This window comes from Salarias fasciatus, assembly GCF_902148845.1.
Source record: "Salarias fasciatus chromosome 7 unlocalized genomic scaffold, fSalaFa1.1 super_scaffold_4, whole genome shotgun sequence".
Classification (NCBI taxonomy): Eukaryota; Metazoa; Chordata; class Actinopteri; order Blenniiformes; family Blenniidae; genus Salarias; species Salarias fasciatus.
The window spans coordinates 22,401,477-22,420,751 of record NW_021941229.1 but is presented as its reverse complement, the minus strand read 5'-3'; positions in this window follow the sequence as shown (position 1 = coordinate 22,420,751).

Here is a 19,275-nt window from a genome sequence, read left to right as displayed (position 1 = left end):
GGCAGTGTGTGCAGGAAGAACAGTATGGAGAGAACTGTTTGCTAAATAGTGAAATTATAACCCTCTATTCTGGGTCCAGGTTCTTTCCATAATATATAATAGCTCACTTCAATTTATTCCACGTTACACAGCTGCTTTCCAGATATTTTGACTAAAATACATTAATTGCTTTTGTCCTACTAACTATGTTTTGTAACCAACTTGAATATGATTTGGAAATTGGTCGATATATGATCACTTTTATGGCGAAAACATATAATTCCCAATGTGCCGCTGGAGCGAGGGGCTCCCCCACAACACTCCTGCAGCGCAGCCGTTCGGCTCCAAGCAGCAGCAGCAGCAGCGACGCTGAATCTATGTTTATCAGGTCTATACCCAAGACCACCAGCACGTGTTACGCTTTATTTCTGTGCTGCTTCTTGGTCTTCGGCTTTTAGATCACCTTTGATCACATGAGGTTTTTTGTGTTGGAGGACGGGATTGTTGATCGGCAGCGAGACAGAATCGGTGTGGTGAATATCCGAGCACACGACACACATTACGATCAGAAACTGATCGACGCCAGATTTTTGTTGTCTTCACGTGTGAGCTCCGGAAGAGATCCACCCCAACACTGCCCCATTCACTAATTGCAGGTGAGAGGAGAGCCGGGAGAGGATTGATGAAGACACCTGACTCCACGGGCCACATATGAGAAAAGAGAGAAAGGTCACGCCCTCTCGCTTTTTGATGCCCTCCAACGTCACGTGGCGACAAATGAACCGTCCTAAACACATCCGAGCAAACGAATTTGTCCAGGGTGGAACCTGACCTTTCCCCAATGTCACCCCTGATAAAAATCCAGCCCAGGAGACTCTGACTTGAATCAGGCCGGTACAGGAGAAGAGACGGATGAATGGAGTCTTGTGTGGTGAAAGCGGCAGGCGCATTCTCAGAGAGCTGCCATTTTATTGTCTCTTCAGGCCAAACAGGCATCGAGATTCACTTGCTCCTCTCAATAGACAAATCAATACACAAATTTACACACAACTAATAACCTGCAGCCTCCTGGAATTAGAATAATCACTGTCACTTTCCATTTGCAAAAACCGTCTTGACTGTCCTGTAATTACATTTACATTGCTAATGGACTTCAACACGTTCTTTTTGGTTCACATATGCATTTACATAATGTTTGTTCTCATAATTATGACTATTGTTTTTGCTCTTTTACACTCTGAATGCACATATGTGTTAAATAGGCATATGCCACACTTCTCTAAAATTATGGAAACAATTTCTATTCAAGGGGAAAATGATCAGACGGGAGGAAAAAAAAAAAAGCTTTCTCTCTCCCGCATTGCAGGTGTAGAGCTTTCATAATACAGGCACAGTTTTAACTGCGCCTGCTTGATATTGTCGTACATGCCTCAGAACACGATTAGATAGTAATTGCTTAATTGTGTTATACAGTGCACCTGCGTGGAGACATCTGCGTTTGTTATGTTTCTCCACTCATTTATTCATTCTTCCACTCGTCACCTGTCTGCGTACAGAGAGCGGATCAACACCAGCTCATGGATTTTAATCATTTTCAACCCCAATCTGTGTTTCCTCGGCTCGGCGGTGGGGCTCAGATGGTGGAGTGGGTCATCCTGTCGGTCCTCGTCTCCGCCTGACTGTGTGCTGAAGTGCGTTTGGACGAGGCGCTGAACCTCAAGTTGTGGTTTCTCCCCCATCGTGTGTGTGTGTGTGTGTGTGTGTGAGAGAGACTGTGTGAAGTGCTTTGAGACCGCCGAAGCGGTAAGCATGTGTCATAAAAGTGAAGCCAATTTCCATGCAAGGGACCAATTATTGTCTACACTGACTTCGGTGCTCAAAGTTTAATGTATGAAAGTGAGCCGTGTACCGACGGCCGCTCCTCACTGCTGTTTTTTTCTTTCGTCACCTTTCTGCGATCCCTTCAGATTTTTCCGCCACACCCAACACACTTGGTGTTGTTCTATTCTCTGTGTTGCATCCGTCACGTAGCAATGAAAAAATAAATAACTTGGGACATTGGGACGAGAGGTTTCTCTTCCTCCTCCGCACTCCGTTCCAAAGACCGAGTGCTGCGTTAGTGTTTGGAACCCGCTGGAATTATTGTTGTTCATTTTCCCGACATCCTTTATCCGAGTCTGCATCCAGTCATCTTTCAGACCTGCTTTAAAGTCTTTTTTTGTTGTTTTCCAAACCCTGTGCAAACAGTGGAGCTGGAATAATTCATACGGCAACTGGGATGCATTTGGGTGCAACACTTCCTCGGGCTGTTCACCATCCACCATCCTACCTTTGCGTTCCAATGATTTTCCCAAGCATGCAGCTGGAGAGGGAGATAGCAACCAGCGCTCACCCTCATGTCCTTTTTTTTTTTTTCCTTGTTGTTGTTTGTTTTTGTTCTTTACCTTCTTTTTCTTTGTGGTGCTCCACTTTCTCATAAAATCATGTTCTTTCTCTCAAAGTGTGTTTTTTTTTTTTTAATATTCATATTTACTCCAGAGTAAACAAGTGGTGCCACGTCTATTATTCTCCAACAAATTAGCCCTTATTTATCAACACTGAGAGTAACTTCAGAGTAACTGTGCCTAATATGCAGACGGAGGAGGGGGGGAAAAAAAAAAAAATCTCCTGGCTCGCTCTCTGCTTTTTGTCACGATGACACAGTGTGTGTTCATGCTTGACTTGGCTCGGTGTACTCCCATTGTAGCCAGTCCAATCATCTGCAAGCAATACATCAAAAGGGCCAATATGAATAGGAGTCCCTTGTTATTGAGTCATAAATTAAAGACACATTTCCGCAGATTTCATCGATGCTCTAAACGGGGCCTTGTATGTGATGCATCATGGACGTGACAAAACCAGTAAATCAATTCACGGCTCTCTTTCCCCAACACGGACAGCACTGGCTAATTTATTCATATACATGCCTGGCTGTACTGTTGCAACATAATACACAAAAGGATATACATTCACATTAAAAATCCATTGGCCTTGTTTTTTTTTTTTTTTTTTTTTTTTTTTTTTTATTAGTTCCTTTTCCTACAATGGATTGATTTTGTTTTCCTTATTTACCAAAGCCCCACAATGAGGCAATGAATCTCATGAAATGGGATAATGTCAATATTAAATCCCAACTCACAAGTATTACCTTTACTCCTTTTGTTTTATGAATGTGATGGAGTCAAGCACAAGTCACTACAGGCACATATCTGATGTTTAAGGAATCTGGAGGATAAAATATAGCACATAGACACTTTGGGCTTTCTTTCCTTTGCATCGACTCGATCTCTGGGCTTCAACGAGAGAAGCAGTGGCATTTGAAACAAATCTGGAATAGACATGACAACATACGATTTACAGTTCAACCACTCACGCATTGACTTCCTCTTTGCACTTCCCTCATGAGATGTCTCTGTCAATACATCGATTCCATCAAATAAAGGTTTCTTCTTGCTTCACGTCTTCCACATAATATTCCAAAGAAAAGGTCACGTATGCAAAGATGAAAGGGGGGTCGTGGGGAACATCTGATAGGCTTTGTGCTCGCTTCCCACTCAAAATCACATTCCCCTAAAAGAATGACAGATGTCTTGTGCCGACACAAAGCCCATTTCATACCTTATTGTCCGGCTTTGAAAGCGTTGTTCAGCCATTGATGCTTTTCTTTGGTTCAGTCTTGAGGGTCTCAGCTTCGTAACAGTCATTTTGTTGGGACGTAGACTTGCTCCCCATTTACACGATGATGCTTTCTGGTGAAAACGGACAACTCTGGGTGTCTGCTTGGAGCCACTGAAAATCAACTTTTTGAAAAAGTCTTCCAAGGTGGAACTTTAATAAACACTCTGTTGCAGTCTCATCTCCCCCTTTGTGTGAGTTACAAACGTCAGTTTTACTGTGAAAGGACAGGAGTGACCTTCCAGACCTCCACCTTCTGCAACCTGATGTGGATCCCTCTGATTGGAGGATGCTGCTAATTCCCTGAGCTCCGCCCACCAGCTGACTCTACTTAAGCAGCTTCCTGTGGCTGTAGTGTGCTCTGCCTGCAGGCTCTGCATTTGAGTTTTGGTTCTGTAGACATGTTTCCTATCTATTGAGTTGTCTTCCAGTTCCTCCACGAGCCATAGGGAAGTCAGATTTTCCATTTTTCTGTCCATACGGATGTCCATGTTGTTGACATTGTTAATATTTAATTTGTAGTTCTCTGCATCTGTGTGGTTTTATTACAAAGACAAGAAACATAAATCAATTTCCAAATGTTGCTGCGTAAACAGGGTCTAAAACTGAACTGAAAGCTTGATCACACCATGTAGTGTATTAAGAGTAACTGGAGATTCTTTGCTGCAAAACACTAATATATAAGTTTGCATGAGGCAGTGTTGGCTCCTCTGCTCGATCGGAGGTGTGTGCTTCTCGTTCTGGAGATGTCACACTCCTTTTGACAGACTGGTGCTTCAACACATCTGATGATGATGAGTCCATGATTCTCAGGCTGCTTCATGGTGACAAAATCATTAAATTCCAGCGCGATGGAGCCGGGAAACTCACAGCTTTGCAGTTAGAAACAGACGACTCCACACAAATTCTGCCTCAAATAGCAACTACTCCGTGAAGATAATTTTTCAAAAACACGTCTTTTCGATTGACGGGAATTTAAAAGTCCACCTGAAAAGTTTTCCAGCCTCATGCTTTAGAAGCTGGTCTAACGTTCGGCTGTTGTTGTGCTTTGAACGATTTACTTATCTGATCTATCAGCGGGAAACCCCTGCTGCCGTCACAGGTCAGATAGCAGGAAGACCCGTCGGGGGGATTTCTTACTTTTTGTTGCTGCAGATAGTGTCCAATTAAAGGGATTCCATCATGTAGTCAATGGCAGCTGTCTCCTGCGGGGATTTCTCCTCACAATCAGGAGAAATGATAAAAAAAAAACATTTGCTTTGTGACAGTTACTCTTACCAAACATTCAATTATTAGGGTATTTTACAACCCCATAACCCAGGGTTGTCAAACATAAAGCCCGCGGACGGAAACCAGCCTGCAAGAGGCTCCAATCCAGTCCGCCAAGCCACAAAGCCAATGGTAAAAGTTTCAAAGAAAACATTTGTTTGTTTGTTTTTTTTTTTAAACAAATTTCCCAGAGCAGCGGACACGACACTGAGATGCGAGCTGAGATATTTGCTGCCAGGAAAAGTGGAGACCTCGTCACTCAAAGCCGTGCTGTCAGAGTGAGTTTGTAAAAACATGCGTTATGCAACAGCTACAGGAGGAGAAGGTTTATATAAAGTTGGCTTTGTGTTGAGATTCTGGCAATTTTCCTTACTTCTAAACAAATATTTGTGGTGTTTTTCTTTCACTTTCTTTTCCCAGTCATCTTTTTTTTTTTTTTTTTTGACACAATGGATCATTACCACAGTGCTGTGTCGGCTTCCCCGAGGTTGCAGACTAATGTTCAATCTCTGCTTCTGCCTCAAATGAACTGCTTTCACATTTTACAAGTTTTTAGTTCAGATCATTTTGCCAGCTGCAACAGGTTGAGTGTTTTTCCACTGCATTTGGGGAAAAAAAATGTAGTCTCTACTGCACCGAGAGTCAAGTGTTTATATGCACCATAAGCCCAGTGACATATTTTGTGATGCAAAAACTGCGCAACACTATAGATTTCAATTCCAACACCTAATAATCCTCCTTTCATAACCTTTATGTAAATCAATATGCATTGCAACTTTACAAGTGAGCAGAGAGGCATTGATTTGCTTCCGCGTTTCTGCACTTTTTCTTTAAATGTTGGCACGCAGCTCACCCATGAGGCCTTTTAGTTATGTTATACTTAGATTAAACACATCAATCAGTCACTAACTTGTTTTATTGGGCAATACTTAAAAAGAAAGGTAAAAAAAAAAGGTTATTTTGCAGTTTCTTGCTAAGCCAAACATTTAAATCTCTCTGACATGCACAGGTAGAGAGAAGCAGAGTCACAGAGACATATAAAGGTTGTACTGTCTCCTACAAAATTGCCTCTCAAGTCGAGATGCCAGTTAAGAAAAATCATAGCAAGAGTGGTAAAACTAGAGTGATGGCCTAAATTCCAGCTCGGAGCTGGGAATAAAAAAACATGCAGTGGAGTGTCAGCGTTGTTTTGACCGAGACAGTATTGAAACAGATGAGACTTTGATGTTGTTGCTTTATTTTCTAGAGAGGAATATTATGATTAATGTGTAATTCATCTCAGCATAATAAGACTGTGAGTTTGTGGTGCTTGAGCTACTTGCGTCTGTATTTCTGTATAGATCAAACATGAAGAAAACAAAAAGTTAATGTATAATTGGTAATGGTTTAGAGGTGACTGTCGATGCAAAACGACATTTTTCATCCTCCTTCAGTTCAGTTTTCCTGGAAAATGCATCCTTGTACTTGCAGTTTAATGGCGTCATCGTCGTGATTTCGAGGAAAACGCACAGCATCTCAAACAAAGCCCGGGCTGATCTTCACCATTATGTTCCTAATCTGCAGCCGGTGTCGGTCTGTCATGTTACCGTCCCTTCCCTACGTCAGGCGCTTTGTGAGAGAGGCTGAGTAATTATTGTCTGCTCCAGAGTAAAGGATTGGTTATTGGCCGCCCCGCTCCCCGTTGCCCTGGTAATGCTGCACTGCTATTGATAAAGTTGATAAAGAAATGCTTGGGCATGCACCTGGCAGATTAGAGCTGAAATCCCCGAGGTGGGGGAACAGCTGCAGCCAGACCGCCATACACTAAGTCCCCCGACGACCAGCAGCTCGCACAGAAAGTTTGGCTCAAGTGCAAGTAACTGGGGAAGAATGTAATTTACTTTAGCTTTATTTGCTCTGGATTGTCTTGTTTGTGCTGCTACTTTTAGATCGGTGTGTTTTCTGGAGCTCCAGAAGCTGCCAGATGAAAAAAATGAAGGCTTTCTTTTAGCTGATTGGAAATAAAGACATAGCGACTGGCATTTAGGGAGGCGACGGGGCTTTCTGTCTCGCTAAAGACAACAGGAACTCCAGGGAAAACTGACTGGACAAGCTACTGTTGCTAAAGCGGCTGCAGAATTGGATAAAACCCTGAAACAAAAGGGCGATATTTATAATATTATTCATTTTCTCAAGGTTGATGTTTGTTTTTTGTCGCTCTTTGTCAGATATGTTTGTAAAACTCTAATAATCCACAGTTTTTACCCAAAATATTCTAAAATCTCTACACATTGTATTGAAAAATATGTGCATGCAGCACAACTGAAAGCACACCAGAAACTTGAACTGCCTCAGAGCTGAGGCTAATAATAAATCTATTCCTCTTGCTGGTGAGAATCAAATTAATGTCTGCCAATCTGTAGATATGAGACACATACTTCACCTGTCCGTCAAGCAGTCAGTTTGATGACGTGGTTAGCAATGAAGCCCTAATGGAGCAGCAACATTTGCGGATATCATCTGCAAGGACTTTGAGGTGGAACCGATCACGCCGTCCTGTTGTGTATCAATCCTGATGCTTAATCTCAGGAGGGAAAAAGAAACAAAAACATCTGGATCATGTTTGACCCCCCTGTTTGCGCCATATTGGGGTTTACAACTAATTTCACACTAAGCCGGCTGGCAAATCCAGCTGAGACCATGTACAGAAAAATGTACAATGCCTTGATTAATTTCCAAAGAAAAATAATGCCCAGGAGGAAGTATTTAGTGTTAATAAATGAGAAAGTTTTGTGTTTGTTTTTGCAGAAAGGGATCGTCAGACTACGGTCTTTAATGCTACAAACATTAAGTGCACATAATGAGGATGCAATTGTGGGGTAGAATCATCCATAGAGGAATAGACTCAAAATTAATTGAAAATAACAGCAAAGAGCTCTTTATTCATACAGATGCTGCAAAATCTGCATCCATACAGTAAGGAGTTGTGTTTTATTCCGTCTTTTCACACATCTGAAGCTTCCACTCATGAGTCATTCATTAACAGCTTCTTCAGGATGTGCTTTCCAGCTCTCCTCCAGGTGTGAAGTCCATAGGAGGTAAATTATAACAAACAGCTCAACGCAGTTATTCTCGGATTCACTGCATCCTCAAACACGGCGAATTCTCCAATTAAACAACTCCACAGTTTGGTTAATCTGTTCCTGAGCATCCCCGGCCGGCCAGGTGAAATAAATAAATCAGCAGCTCTGCCTGTCGACGGTGGCGTTAAAGGCTTCATGCAGATGCGCTGCTCCTCGCCCTGAAGGCATGTGGGCCGCGGCGCCAGGTGGAGGCCGGGCGGAGGGCTGGCAGGTGCTGTGCGGTCCGCGGCTGTCTGCCTCCGGGTGCTGATTGACAGAAGGGTGAAATACTGAACCCTGTCTGGAGGATCCCCGCCGCGTGATGGATGGAGACGTGACCGAGGGGCACCGGAGCACATTTGGATGCGCGGTATTAATCTGGCCCGACAGAGGCAGAGCAGGTACCGGTTCTACCGTCTGACCCGCCGCTCCGGGGCCACATGCGGCTCTTTAGTGCCTCTACTGGCTCTCTGGAGCTCTCCGAATATTACATGTAGAACAATTTTTATCCTATTATCTTCTTCTTTATTTAATTGTTTTGCATACCTGGCTCACACCTCGCTAAAATGGCTGAAAAGGTTCCACGCTGCTAAATTTACTAAAAACCAGAAACTTTTTGGAGGATTTGCGAAAAAAAAAAAAAAAAAAGCCAAAATGCTTTTAAGTGAAATGGCTCGAATGACATGGTCAGGAGTCAAAAATAAAATTGGCTAAAAAGGTTAAAACTGGAAAAAAGAAAAAAAATAAATAAATAGAATTTAAACTACTAAAGCTAAAAGCAAAATTATTTCTAAATTGTGGTCATGATTGTACGTTTAGAGAAAAACTACATGAATAACTTTCTAAACTACGTGATGTTTTCTGAATAATATTATGATTATTTATTCGGTGGTGGTCAAAACGGTTCTTCTGTTGGTGAAGCTTGCAGACCCCCGGCCCAGTGTTTGTCCACAACCAGCTTTTTAATCCGTGACATATGGCCCATCAGTGTTTATCCCTGTTAAAATTACAGATTAAATTTTTTTTTGACATTTTTGCTATATTACACACGCACACACACACACACGTACACGCACACGCACACATCTCTACTAATAAGGAGATTGTGTCACTTCTCTAATCCTCTTAATATGCAGAACTAGTGCAGAAATTAGGCTGGGTAGTTAATCTACCATAAACCGGACTTCAGACCTTTCGTCCTGCTTCTGATGTATTTTTTTTATGACCCTGAAATAAACTGAGCTGTTACCAGAGAGGCATCATTATTCATCACTTCAACTGTTAGTGCCATTCACCGGGGGAATTTGCGTCATTCAGCCGTCCGGTTGTTCATTCATCAGCTCGGCCATCAGAACGGTCAGAACAGATCTGATTACGCGGCGGCTGCCCGGCTGTTTGTTCGCCGAGTGGCCGCAACATGCATTTTAAATGCCGTGATTTGAATCCGCCGGCGGATTACCACGGGTCTGTAAATATTTTAGAGTACTGTCTTAAGAAAATCCCCTCCTGTTTAGAACATTATGGTCTTACATTTAGACTAATACAGCACAAAGTCACCTCCGGCTTTCAGGGGCGTGTTTGAGAACGAAGCATATGTGTGTTTCTAAATGGGTTAAACCCATAAATGAATCCACTCGGCACTCGCTGACAGTCTGAAATTTAATTTTCTCTGTTTCTGCTACAATTTTGCAGAGAGGCTATATTTAATCTCATGGATATAAGCAGTTGTCTGACAGAATGATGCATGCGCAGGGACTCACACAAACACAACCACGCCAGCGTTTGGCAGCGGAACCTGAGCAGCTAACAAACATACAGAATATATCGGATGCTTTAAAGTCGTGTAAGCAAAAATGCTCTTTTTTTTTTTTTTTTTTTTCCTTCATTGCTTTGGTTTGATGATTGATTGCATTTCGTGATCTTTGTGTTTGGGTTTGGGTCAGTAATTTTGTTGGCCTCCTCTTTCATGAAAATGTAGATTTCTGAGTAGAAATCATGATTCAACAAAAAGAAAGAAGTGAAGGATATAGCTGATTGCAAACTACAAAATAAGTAATAATACAAAACACAAGAAGCTTTTAATATTTAAAAATGTCTGGGTTTCTGTTTGAAACTACTGCACAGAATTTGTTTTGTTCCATCACTGAACATTGATCGTGTGTTTCATTATTGGAGGGATGTTTGGTTGGAGTTTTCATAAGACGCAATTAGGCTGAAAAACAACTTATTTAGGTTCAAGAACAATTAATTTTAGAATGAACCCCAATAAAAAATGAAAGGTTTCTCATCTAAACAGTTCAATTCTACCAAAAAAAAAAAAAAAAAAATGTTATTCACATTTCATGTTTTGGCATTTACTGATCACTGATCATAGACGCTGAACAAGATGTTCAGTAGTGATCAGTCATCTGAGACAAATACAGACTAGATGAATTAGGATTCACCAGCAAATATTGGCATAATAACCTTTAAATTTGAACTAATGAGTTTTTCTTCGCTGTGGCACAGAGTGTACATGATGCTAATGTCTATATCGCTGCAAAAACCAAACAATTGCTGTGGAAAATTACTAAAATCTCAACACAAAAGCAATTTTAAACAATGTGCTTCGTGGTTTGGGTTCCAGATTGGAGCCTCTATGTTCTGGAGTCAGTAATGTATTCTTCCACCATAACCTACTGAAAAACACCCAGTGGTATTCTGTCAGAAATCTGTAACAATTTGCATGCTAGCTAGTTGTTCTCGAATTCATATTCTGCAACTAACAACTGTTTGCACTGAAACTTTTATAATTTCATTAGAATCTCTATTAGTCTTTTAATGAATTCCATTGGGAAATGTGTATTTTTAGTTATTTGATTCCCTGCTTATTTATTCCCATCATGAGTTTTTCCCAACAATTAAAAGTGAAAAGAGTTTTCATGCTTCTTCTCCCCGAGGTAACCGTTTCTCCAAGACAAAAGGCAGGAGTTTACCTCTGCAGTGTGCAGTGTAGAGCATGTCTTACAAATGAACCGCTCTGCTGTAAGTGTGATGGCGGCGTTGTAGCATCCGTCACTGACTCTGATTTGACAAAGTCGCTCGTCAAACCAATTCCACGTCGTGCTCCTTCCTGAACTTGTCATCTCAAGGCAGAAGGTCTCTCAGCGGGACGGGTTTTCTGGCAGTTTACCCGTCGCCCGACTGGGACAGTTGCACCTTGATCAGGAGGCTCGCCAGATGGGGATTTCCCAGGTGCATCTGCAAGGATCTGGAGCAGATGACTCCCCTTTTATTAATTCAGGTTTACTTCATGACGGGTTTAATGAGGTGAAAAAAAAGACGCGTTTGCTTCCATTTTCTTACAGCTCAAACAGAGCAGGCGCCACAGGTCAAACGGAGTCTGTTCGGTGATCTTAGTGAAAGTCGCTGTGCTGAAGCAGGAGAGGGAGCGTTTCTCCGGTGGGACAGAGCACATGGAGTTCATCCGAACCTGGCAGCACACGACCTTTTATGAAATTCAAAATTAGCATGCTCCCTTGTCTGTGACGAGCCGACGCATGCTAAAAAGGTGAATTCACTGGCTTTTACGTTTTATAAGAGCATTTCGAGGTGTTTTCAGAATCCGGTTGTGTTGTGAAGGTAAATGCGGTGTGTTGCAGAGCTGCTGCTTCCCCACATCCCTCACTACAGGTACCTAAACCTGCCACAAAGCTCCAATTACTGCCACATGTGTTTAATCAAGATTGGGACTCATTCTGGGTCATTGCAGCATGGCTGTAACCCCCCCCCCCCCGCCTTTACAACCTGGATTCATGCTATTTTTATAGTCCTGCAATTAGAAGTACTCAACAGAAAAGGAAATCAGTTGCTACATCTTCTGACGTGTGAAAGAAATCCATGTTACCCCGACACGTGGCTTTGATATCACTGTGGAAAGCTCCCATTGGTCATTACCAATTTAACTATCAGAGCTCATATATTAGATTCACGGTCTGCAGCGGTGTTTCTCATCCTCGTGTGATTCAAGACATCCTCTTCCTTCTAACACTCCAGTCTCAAAAGAAAGATTTATTCCTTTAGGTTTCTGCTGAACTTTATCACTCGATTCAGATGTATTAAAGCAGCAAAACCTCTAAAACATGCAGGGCAGTAGGTTATCGAGACCAGGCCTGCGGAATAAAACAAAGCGAAACACTACACTACAGACAGGATGGCTCATCACCTTGAGAAAATCACTTTTTTCCAAAAATCCGCGAGTAAGCATCACCCGGGAGGTGAGGCGAGGTCAGTTGGTGAAATCAGGTTGTAATTTGGTCCGCTCTCCACTCACGCAGTGGATTTCCAATGGAGGTTTGCACATGCTCCATCAGCTCAGGAATGATATTTGTACAATGAACCATTCAGGCTCACATAACAGTGAAACATCTCGTCTTTGACCAGGGTTGTCAAATTCATTTAGCCGAGGAACCGTATCCAGTATCCTTATTGAATCACACTCGTGCCGCACTGGTAAAATGATGGCATAAAAGCCTTTACGTAACGAGTAATCCAATTTTTTCTTCTTCTTTTTGTTTCAATGCTTGAGAACATTCTGAAAATGCATATTTAATTTTAACTGTGCATTCAGAAGAAGCCGAACGCCATGCCATTCATTCGCCAAGCCCTTCGTTTGCAGTATTTTGCAGCTCTAATTGTACGGCTGTGATGCTAATGCTCATCCGTCAATAAGGTTTCCCCGCTGTATCACTGATCTATTGACTCGGGGTCTCGGTGTTGTGTGATGTCTGCTAGTCCTCCCAAAACACTGCAGCCCCCAGTAAATCAATTGGAAACAGAAAAGTTGTCTTCATGAAAAGATTCAGTCAGTCTTCTTCTCAGTGCTGGATTGAACCTGCTGGCAGGGCGTTTTTTTTTTTGTTTTTTTTTCTTCCTTTGTTTCTAAAGATGAACAGCCTACATTTGTGTCAGTGATTCATTTTATTTCCAACTATAAAGGAGAATCAAATCAATTTTGTCTGATATTGCGTTGCATGAAAACATCATAGATTTGAATGAACTTTTTTACAATAAACGTAGCAAGAAGTACTTAGTCGACACTGTCATTGAGCAAGAATTATCTACTTATAACACTGTTTTTTATCGGATGTCGGGAGTTCTGGCATTTATTTATACACAAAAAGCCTCTGTGCATTGTGATAATTAATTGTCATCACTTGTCAAGTCAGTACTGCTTGTGTAATCGCTTCATCTTATCGCCTTAACACTTCTTCTTTTAAATAAGGATGTACAGATTGCCTCCACACTTCGTTTAGGGCCATATGTTCAGAAGAAGCCATCGTATCGTGTCACATTATCCTTTGTTCTATTAAATAAACTTCTGTCTGACTTCAGCAGCTCGCTGGCGACCCCACGCCGCCTCGTGATGCCGACCTCGACCCCCCTCCGTACTCCGACGGAGGCCGACGCCATTACCTGCGCCGAGTCCAGTAAGGAGAATTAAAGTATTTTCTTTTAGATCTTCAATCCCCTGCATTACGCCTATTAAAGCAGACAGCTATTGGAACTGATGAGCCCGCTGTCTATAAGCATCTTGCAGGGATTTGATTGATTTCTCCACCGCTCAGTCATTTCCTATATATGCGGTGTAAACCACTGACTCTTATTAGTATTCCCCTCAGCCTGGCCTTCTAATGCCCTTCTCTGCAAGCAAACATGCAAGACTCTTAGCCAAAAGAAGGGAATTCATATTTTTTTCATAGCTGGCAAAGGTGACCTCCATATATGAGTCCAGAAAAAGGCTGGAGAGAAATGTAGATCTGGATTTATATATTTGCAAACTGTCAATTATAAACAGCATTATATTGATTTTAATTCATTATGCTCTTATTTATATGTCAGGTACGGTAAAAGACAGCCGTCAATGGAGACAGACGTATGGCTGCGAAACTCCACACATATTTAATCATGACTGACAAATTCTATCTTCATGTTGGAGTGAAATTTGTGTGTATTTTTATCAAGGGGTTATTATACAGACAGTTCATGTGTTTGATGTCATCAGATTACAATCAGATGAGTGAAAACTGCTGGCTTGTCAAGTCAGACGAAGACACTTTGTGTCAAATAAATCAGCTGGAGCGGTATTAGATGCAAGAAAGATAAAAAGATTAGGTTGGAGAGAAAGACTTGTTCCCCTATAATGCTTTTGGTGAAATCAAGGTGAAGAAATAACAGGTTAACAGGTTAATAGATTGTAGTGTGTTTAGGCCCAGCTCTGGAAAACATGTACAAGTCCAGACTTTCTGTCAAGAACAGGGACATTTTGGGGTTTTCTTGATTTGCAGGTTGCCAGTTTGCTTGGTTTTTCCGTAACCCCGCCTACTCCTAATTAGCGTACTGACCAATCAAAGAACAGTTGCTCAACAACACTTGAGAAAAAAACTTCTGCCATAATATTATCACTCCTTTTATTTAGAGAAAAGGAAAGAAAAAGTCCCTGTTCTTGCAGATTATGTATGTTTAACTCTTCTTCGATCCACATTTCTTCCAGACTAACAATAATATGGTAATGACAGTCAGAGAATCCACTGTTGTACATATTAAACACACAGCTTATCCTATTTTACAGAATGTACTTCTTTTTTGCATTAATGTTATCACAATGCACAAAATTGAAGGATGGTAGGATGTGTAGACGCCCACACTTTCCCGTTTTTAAGCATTTTTATGCTAATAATGATGGATGCCTGTGAGTTTTCCAAAGATTTGGTTACATAAAAATATAACACAATGGTGCATGCATCCTTCCTCACACCCTTGTTTATTGTCGTAATGTGCATTTTATCCTTTTCTGACTGCTTTGAGCGTCTTTTCAAGATTCAGTCCAGCTTCCCACGCAAGTCAAATTAACATCTTTCAATATGAAACAGAGAAAGTTCAGCAGTCTCCCAGTAACTGCTGCTCGAGCGTGAGTTTAGAGTCAAAAGGGGCCGCGCTTCATGCTCAATGAGAAGAGCTGCACATATTAGCTTGTCGGCCGCGGTGTCTCCACCACCTTTATGAGATTGTGTAGTTTTATCAAACCGAAAAAAAAAAAAAAAAAAAAATAGTATTGAGCAACTGCAAAGACATAAAACAGCAATATCCGCTTGCACACACACAAAATAACCACACACTCTGTGAAGATCTCATTCTGTGGTGCTTTCTGCCAAATCCATTATACAGGGAATTGTCTGTGATGAGGATGCTATAGGAAACTCGATATAGGACCATGCGCTGACAAAACGGGGCCAAAAAAATAATAGTGCTGGTCCAGGAAATTTCCCTCAAACTTTGTGGGAAGGAGCAGGACGTCAGCTGATATTTTAATGCTGCTTCTGACTGAAAACACGAAATGTAACTGCTACTGTTTGTTTATATTCTGCGTCTGGCCGCGGCGCTTTGTGTGAAAATGTCAAGGTGTTTGCTTCCATCCCGAGAGGAGGAGTGTGATCTCGACCCCGCATAGCTGGTCAACGCTCTAATCAATCTTGAAGTGAATGTTTTGGATGTTTAATATTTAATTTCAATTAATTTTAATGTTTATTATTAATTGGAAAAGGGTGATCAGGCTCAGAGCTAACCGAGGTTGTCAAAAGGTTTTTGGAGGACAAATAAAGACACTTTCCATCTGCTGTCTTAGGCAACAAGTGCGACAATCGCTATCTATCCCCCCAAAATGACTCTAAAAGACATGAAATTAACCAGGAACACATTGCTCATTGCTTCATCTCTGCTTTAAAGGCCTTTCGCAGCATTCGTGGCAATTTCCTGTGATGGTTTCTGTGCGTGATCTGATTGCAGTCTTGGATTAGTTGTGCCGTCCCTCCGTTTTTGAGCAGTTTCGTCCCTTCATCATCTTCTGTTTCCTTGAACAGATCAGTGCAGATTGGGACCAGCCTTAATCTGAGAGATCCACATTGCGAAGGCAGCTGCTGGCCGACCAAGAGGTTGGCGCTGCCAGCACTTTGTAATGACCATGACAGCTGGGATGGCGAGGAATCACATCGCAGTGGCGGAGGCCACAAGTGTGCGGCTGCCATCTCATCGCGATGACCATTAGTCTGAGTGGCAAATGTTTACTTATACCAGGCTTAGCGTGCGCCTAATCATGTGCCTTTGGACTGCGTTTCAAATGAGAATTTTTATGATTAATCATCCAACAAGAGGCACCATCACTGGAACAGTGCTAGGCACCATCAACAAACTTCCCGCTCACTATTCTCCTGATTTTCCTCTCCTTTCCTGTGCGTTCACACAGATCCTCTCCCCTCCTCATTTTCTGCAGCACAGATTCTCTCTTGGAAAGTGCTGCAGCAGATGCTCACAAGGCTAAAGTCTGGATGGATTACAAGATCTAACAGATGCTTCTACTGTTTCCACTCGCTGCCCCAAACCGAGCAGAACGGGAGAATGCATTCGCATTCGCACACACACACACACACACACACACACACACACACACACACTGCTCGGCGCTTATGGCTCTGAGAAATATTCATTTGAAGATTCTCCGAAAGTGTATGGATGAAAGTCATTTGTTTCTGAATAGATGGCAGCAGAAGCCACTCTCGGAGTGAATTCAGACAAACCGTTGAGCGGTCATCAGGAATCCTCGCTGTTTTTCTGTTGAAACCGAATGTCTTCTGTAACGCAAGCTGCAAGCTTTCACCCAGAGCGCCATTCACACGGCTTTCTGACAACTCGGTCCAAATAAATGGCGCCAGAAGCCTCTGGAGCGCTTTATCCAGTCTCACATCTTTTAATTTGCCTTTCAACACTGGAATGAAATGTCTTCACTCTGCTAAAATACCACTTTAACAGGAGAGTTGAGTCCGCACACAGGTCACTCGTCCATCTTTCTTCTGGACTCCTTTGTCCAGTTTAAGGTCTCGGAGCCGCTGACCCCGAGCAGAGGCGGGTGACGCCTCGAGCAGGTCACCAGCCCACCGCGAGTGCAAACAGAAAAGCCACACACAGTCGTACTAACGGGCATTTTCAGAGTAATTAGTTAACCTCAAGTGGATGTTTTTTGACCTGTTCGAGGAGAGGAAGCTACAAACGCCACAACATGCAAACTTAATAAATACCGCTCCTTAAATCGACTTGAAAAGAAGAAATTCTCAACTACTGTGCCACTAACTACAGATGATCTGATCCCACTTTAGTACAAATATCAGTACTAACCTTCACATACGTACTCATTCAATGCCATGAAGCCTAATTCACACATGCATGCATCCCAGCCACGCAGCCAGTAGCTCCTCCGGACTCAAATCAAACATTTAATGGCCTAAAAATAACCGACTGGGTATAAAATGTATGGCTACAGAGGAGAAGCTCTCCATACACGCGGTTTATGTCCTTTCTATTGTTTGGCGGCAGGCTCGCTAAAACAGCAGTTAGCCGTTTCTGCCCTCTCAAGGGTGCGGTGCAGCTGTGACTGTGAATGTGTGAGCTATTCAATCTGTGATATACAATAATAATACAAAAGGAGCCGTGATGACAGAGCTTAAATTGATTGCCTCTGCAGGCTAGAAATACACTGCGCTTTATTCGAAGAGCAGTGGTTTGGAAATATTTTTTTTGCAAGGAGGTTATATGCAGGGCTGTTATATAGAAGTTGAATATTTGTTGTGCAACCGAAAAAGATGTGAAATAATAAAACTCAGAAATGAGAGACAACCATGCAATCCTCTGCTCCAGTTTTAGTAACAATTAACGTGGTATGCAGAGATATATCATAAGTTTTGTTCTTTTTTTTTTTTTTTTTTTTTTTTTTTTTTTTTACAACAAGCTATTGTTTTGTGGAAGCAATTTGCAACAGATGGCTGGATGCAATTTTAGAAAAAAAAAAAAAAAAGGAATGGAAGTCGCAAGTGCAATTCAACTACTGGGTGGAAAAGATTAAAAAAAATGTTATGGAGACACAGCAGTTATGCTCGAATGAATTTATTTCTTTGTCGACATCATATGAAGATGAATTTAACTGAAGCAGAGGTGATGTAACACTGAAATAATGGAAAGTAAATATCACTGTCAAGTGCGGATTGTTGCATGTTTTCACTGTCGGAGGTTATGGATTCATTTCCTGCGCCGCCTCTAACCATTCCTCAGCCAGCTATTTTAGACACCGGTATTTGTGCGATACATACGTAAACCCCATTAAAGTGTTTTGACAGCGCTTCTCACTGAGAGCGTTCATTACTTTCAGGAAAGTACATTCAGCCTGTGATAATGCGTTGATTCAATTCTGTTTTATTCATATTGTGCCAATTACAGCAAAGTGATCTCATTAAACTTTATATTCAATTGAAATATCCATGAAGCACCAACAACTCCACGTGAGGAAAAAAAGCTACAGGTGACAGTGGAAAAAGAATACAGCTCCAACACATCCAAACCTGTGGAAGAGGCAGACTTTTATGTTATCAGCAATATAGATTTGGATTTAGTTTTTAAAGAAAAGTTAGTATTTCACTAGAGAGCAGCTCCGTTACCATTATGCTTTACTGCTTCACTGAACTCCTGATTATTTATCCTACTCTAACTGAAGGCAACATGAAAGCTGCGGCGCCGCAATGAGCGAAAACTGGCGTTTAACTGCATGGAGGGTGATACACGTCTGCTGTTTGTGTTTTTATCAGCTTTTTGGTTTCTGCCTTTTGTGTTGTCATCGGTGCACAAATACGTTTAATTAACGAACCAACTCCACTGAGATTAAAGATCATCTCCCCCTCAAACAAGCTGAAACAATCATTTTCAACAAGCTACCACTGAACATTACACAAGCTATCCACTGCAGTGTTATGGCCCATTTTTATTCTTTGGCTTTTAACCCAGCTGGAGACTCTGCTCATAGTTTATTGTTTTGTTTTGTTTTTAATCTTTTTTTTTTTTTATTGTGTTTTCATGGTTTTTACTGATTGCACCTCATGTTTTTTTTTTTAGATTTTTATGTCTATTTATGTACAGCACTTCGGTTCAGCTTCTGGTGTTTTTAAAGTGCCATGATAATGATAATAAAGTCGAGTTGAGTTGAGAGAAAGAGGCTGAACTCGAGATTTGTGAATCAGTCAGGCTTTTTTGAAAAAGATTTCTGAGGACAGCTGAAGGGAAATGGAAAATTTTAAGTTTTAAAGTAAAAGATTTACTTTTTTTTTTCAACACATAAGTCATTTCAAGAGTAACT